This window comes from Triticum urartu, chromosome 6, assembly GCF_003073215.2.
Source record: "Triticum urartu cultivar G1812 chromosome 6, Tu2.1, whole genome shotgun sequence".
NCBI lineage: Eukaryota > Viridiplantae > Streptophyta > Magnoliopsida > Poales > Poaceae > Triticum > Triticum urartu.
Genome location: NC_053027.1, coordinates 547914866 through 547920880, shown reverse-complemented (window position 1 = coordinate 547920880; position 6015 = coordinate 547914866).

Below are 6015 nucleotides of genomic sequence, written 5' to 3'. Positions count from 1 at the left end.
GGGTGTAAGACAGATTTACACATGCAAACACTTAGGTTGACTTGACGAGCCTAGCATGTACAGACATGGCCTCGGAACACAGAAGACCGAAAGGTCGAGCATGAGTCGTATATAAGATACAATCAACATGAAGATGTTCACCGATGTTGACTAGTCCGTCTCACGTGATGATCGGGCACGGCCTAGTTAACTCGGATCATGTAATACTTAGATGACTAGAGGGATGTCTAATCTAAGTGGGAGTTCATTAATAATTTGATTAGATGAACTTAATTATCATGAACTTAGTCTAAAATATTTTACAATATGTCTTGTAGATCAAATGGCCCACGTAGTCCTCAACTTCAACGCGTTCCTAGAGAAAACCAAGCTGAAAGACGATGGCAGCAACTATACGGACTGGGTCCGGAACCTGAGGATCATCCTCATAGCTGCCAAGAAAGATTATGTCCTACAAGCACCGCTAGGTGAAGCTCCCGTCCCACAGAACCAAGACGTTATGAACGCTTGGCAGGCACGTGTTGACGACTACTCCCTCGTTCAGTGCGGCATGCTTTACAGCTTAGAGCCGGGGCTCCAAAAGCGTTTTGAGAGACATGGAGCATATGAGATGTTCGAAGAGCTGAAAATGGTTTTTCAAGCTCATGCCCGGATCGAGAGACATGAAGTCTCCGATAAGTTCTTCAGCTGTAAGATGGAGGAAAATAGTTCTGTCAGTGAGCACATACTCACTATGTCTGGGTTACATAACCGCTTGTCTCAGCTGGGAGTTAATCTCCCGGATGATGCGGTCATTGACAGAATCCTCCAGTCGCTTCCACCAAGCTACAAGAGCTTTGTGATAAACTTCAACATGCAGGGGATGCAAAAGACCATTCCTGAGTTATTCTCAATGCTGAAATCAGCGGAGGTAGAAGTCAAGAAGGAACATCAAGTGTTGATGGTCAATAAAGCCACTAAGTTCAAGAAAGGCAAGGGTAAAAAGAACTTCAAGAAGGACGGTAAGGAGGTTGCCGCGCCCGGCAAGCAAGCTGCCGGGAAGAAGCCAAAGAATGGACCCAAGCCCGAGACTGAGTGCTTTTATTGCAAGGGAAGCGGTCACTGGAAGCGGAACTGCCCTAAACACTTAGCAGACAAGAAGGCCGGCAAAACAAAAGGTATATGTGATATACACGTAATTGATGTGTACCTTACTAGTGTCCGTAGTAGCTCCTGGGTATTTGATACCGGTGCAGTTGCTCACATTTGTAACTCAAAGCAGGGGCTGCGGAATAAGCGGAAACTGGCAAAGGACGAGGTGACGATGCGCGTCGGGAATGGTTCCAAGGTCAATGTGATCGCCGTCGGCACGCTACCTATATATCTACCTTCGGGATTAGTTTTAAACCTTAATAATTGTTATTTAGTGCCAGCTTTGAGCATGAACATTGTATCGTGATCTCGTTTAATTCGAGATGGCTACTCATTTAAATCCGAGAATAATGGTTGTTCTATTTATATGAGAGATATGTTTTATGGTCATGCTCCGATGGTGAATGGTTTATTCTTTATGAATCTCGAACGTAATACTACACATGTTCATAATGTGAGTACCAAAAGATGTAAGGTTGATAATGATAGTCCCACATACTTGTGGCACTGCCGCCTTGGTCACATAGGTGTCAAACGCATGAAGAAGCTCCATGGAGATGGACTTTTAGAGTCTCTTGATTATGAATCATTTGACACGTGCGAACCATGCCTCATGGGTAAGATGACCAAGACTCCGTTCTCAGGAACAATGGAGCGAGGAACCAACTTATTGGAAATCATACATACTGATGTGTGCGGTCCAATGAGTGTTGAGGCTCGCGGTGGCTATCGTTATGTTCTCATGCTCACTGATGATTTAAGTAGATATGGGTATATCTACTTAATGAAACACAAGTCCGAAACCTTTGAAAAGTTCAAGGAATTTCAGAGTGAGGTTGAAAATCAACGTGACAGGAAAATCAAGTTTCTACGATCAGATCGTGGAGGAGAATACTTGAGTCACGAATTTGGCACACACTTAAGAAAATGTGGAATAGTTTCACAACTCACGCCGCCTAGAACACCTCAGCGTAACGGTGTGTCTGAACGTCGTAATCGCACTCTATTAGATATGGTGCGATCTATGATGTCTCTTACCAATTTACCGCTATCTTTTTGGGGCTATGCTTTAGAGACTGCCGCATTCACTTTAAATAGGGCTCCGTCGAAATCCGTTGAGACGACACCGTATGAATTATGGTTTGGGAAGAAACCTAAGCTGTCGTTTCTAAAAGTTTGGGGATGCGATGCTTATGTCAAGAAACTTCAACCTGAAAAGCTCGAACCCAAGTCGGAAAAATGCGTCTTCATAGGATACCCAAAAGAAACTATTGGGTACACCTTCTACCTCAGATCCGAAGGCAAGATCTTTGTTGCCAAGAATGGGTCCTTTCTAGAGAAAGAGTTTCTCTCGAAAGAAGTAAGTGGGAGGAAAGTAGAGCTTGATGAAGTATTACCTCTTGAACCGGAAAATGGCGCAACTCAAGAAAATGTTCCTGAGGTGCCTGCACCGACTAGAGAGGAAGTTAATGATAATGATCAAGATACTTCTGATCAAGCTCCTACTGAAATTCGAAGGTCCACAAGGACACGTTCCGCACCAGAGTGGTACGGCAACCCTGTCTTGGAAATCATGTTGTTAGACAATGGTGAACCTTCGAACTATGAAGAAGCGATGGCGGGCCCGGATTCCGACAAATGGCTAGAAGCCATGAAATCCGAGATAGGATCCATGTATGAAAATGAAGTATGGACTTTGACTGACTTGCCCGTTGAACGGCGGGCCATAGAAAATAAATGGATCTTTAAGAAGAAGACAGACGCGGATGGTAATGTGACCATCTATAAAGCTCGACTTGTCGCTAAGGGTTATCGACAAGTTCAAGGGGTTGACTACGATGAGACTTTCTCACCGGTAGCGAAGCTAAAGTCCGTCCGAATCATGTTAGCAATTGCCGCGTTTTACGATTATGAGGTATGGCAAATGGACGTCAAAACGGCATTCCTTAATGGTTTCCTTAAGGAAGAATTGTATATGATGCAGCCGGAAGGTTTTGTCGATCCTAAGAATGCTGACAAGGTGTGCAAGCTTCAACGCTCGATTTATGGGCTGGTGCAAGCATCTCGGAGTTGGAACATTCGCTTTGATGAGATGATCAAAGCGTTTGGGTTTACGCAGACTTATGGAGAAGCCTGCGTTTACAAGAAAGTGAGTGGGAGCTCTGTAGCATTTCTCATATTATATGTAGATGACATACTTTTGATGGGAAATGATATAGAACTCTTGGATAACATCAAGGCCTACTTGAATAAGAGTTTTTCAATGAAGGACCTTGGAGAAGCTGCTTATATATTAGGCATCAAGATCTATAGGGATAGATCGAGACGCCTCATAGGTCTTTCACAAAGCACATACCTTGATAAGATATTGAAGAAGTTCAATATGGATCAATCTAAGAAGGGGTTTTTGCCTGTGTTACAAGGTATGAAATTGAGCTCAGCTCAATGTCCGACCACGGCAGAAGATATAGAAGAGATGAGCGTCATCCCCTATGCATCAGCCATAGGTTCTATTATGTATGCCATGCTATGTACCAGACCTGATGTAAACCTTGCCGTAAGTTTGGTAGGAAGATATCAAAGTAATCCCGGCAAGGAACACTGGACAGCGGTCAAGAATATCCTGAAGTACCTGAAAAGGACTAAGGAAATGTTTCTCGTTTATGGAGGTGATGAAGAGCTTGTCGTAAAGGGTTACGTCGACGCTAGCTTCGACACAGATCTGGATGACTCTAAGTCACAAACCGGATACGTGTATATTTTGAATGGTGGGGCAGTAAGCTGGTGCAGTTGCAAGCAAAGCGTCGTGGCGGGATCTACATGTGAAGCGGAGTACATGGCAGCCTCGGAGGCAGCACATGAAGCAATATGGGTGAAGGAGTTCATCACCGACCTAGGAGTCATACCCAATGCGTCGGGGCCAATCAAACTTTTCTGTGACAACACTGGAGCTATTGCACTTGCCAAGGAGCCCAGGTTTCACAAGAAGACAAGGCACATCAAGCGTCGCTTCAACTCCATTCGTGAAAATGTTCAAGATGGAGACATAGATATTTGTAAAGTACATACGGACCTGAATGTAGCAGATCCGTTGACTAAACCTCTCCCTAGAGCAAAACATGATCAACACCAGAATTCCATGGGTGTTCGATTCATCACAATGTAACTAGATTATTGACTCTAGTGCAAGTGGGAGACTGTTGGAAATATGCCCTAGAGGCAATAATAAAAGCATTATTATTATATTTCCTTGTTCATGATAATTGTCTTTATTCATGCTATAATTGTGTTATCCGGAAATCGTAATACATGTGTGAATAACAGACACCAACATGTCCCTAGTAAGCCTCTAGTTGACTAGCTCGTTGATCAACAGATAGTCATGGTTTCCTGACTATGGACACTGGATGTCATTGATAACGAGATCACATCATTAGGAGAATGATGTGATGGACAAGACCCAATCCTAAACATAGCACAAGATCGTATAGTTCGTTTGCTAGAGTTTTTCCAATGTCAAGTATCCTTTCCTTAGACCATGAGATTGTGTGACTCCCGGATACCATAGGAGTGCTTTGGGTATACCAAACGTCACAACGTAACTGGGTGACTATAAAGGTAGACTACGGGTATCTCCGAAATTGTCTGTTGGGTTGACACGGATCAAGACTGGGATTTGTCACTCCGTATGACGGAGAGGTATCACCGGGCCCACTCGGTAATGCATCATCATAATGAGCTCAAAGTGAAAAAGTGTCTGGTCACGGGATCATGCATTACGGTATGAGTAAAGTGACTTGCCGGTAACGAGATTGAACGAGGTATTGGGATACCGACGATCGAATCTCGGGCAAGTAACATATCGATTGACAAAGGGAATTGCATACGGGTTTGATTGAATCCTCGACATCGTGGTTCATCCGATGAGATCATCGTGGAGCATGTGGGAGCCAACATGGGTATCCAGATCCCGCTGTTGGTTATTGACCGGAGAGTCGTCTCGGTCATGTCTGCTTGTCTCCCGAACCCGTAGGGTCTACACACTTAAGGTTCGGTGACGCTAGGCTTGTGAAGATATGTATATGCAGTAACCCGAATGTTGTTCGGAGTCCCGGATGAGATCCCGGACGTCACGAGGAGTTCCGGAATGGTCCGGAGGTAAAGAATTATATATAGGAAGTGCTGTTTCGGCCATCGGGACAAGTTTCGGGGTTATCGGTATTGTACCGGGACCACCGAAGGGGTCCCGGGGGCCCACCGGGTGGGGCCACCTGTACCGGAGGGCCACATGGGCTGTAGGGGGTGCGCCTTGGCCTAGATGGGCCAAGGGCACCAGCCCCAAAAGCCCATGCGCCTAGGGTTCCACTTAAGGGAAGAGTCCCAATGGTGGAAGGCACCTCTAGGTGCCTTGGGGGGGGGGGAGGGAAACCTCCCCTTGGCTGCCGCACCTAGGAGATTGGATCTCCTAGGCTGGCGCACCCCCCCCTTGGCCCTCCTATATATAGTGGGGGAGAGGAGGGACTTGATACACCAGCCCCTGGCGCCTCCCTCTCTCCCCGTTACGTCTCTCTCTCGTAGTATAGGCGAAGCCCTGCTACTGTGACGCCCTGCATCCACCACCACGCCATCGTGCTGCTGGATCTTCATCAACCTCTCCTTCCCCCTTGCTGGATCAAGAAGGAGGAGACGTCTCCCGTCCCGTACGTGTGTTGAACGCGGAGGTGCCGTCCGTTCGGCTCTTGGTCATCGGTGATTTGGATCACGTCGTGTTTGACTACATCATCACCGTTCTTTGAACGCTTCCGCACGCGATCTACAAAGGTATGTAGTTGCATCCGATGACTCATTGCTAGATGAACTCCTAGATGGATCTTGGTGAAACGA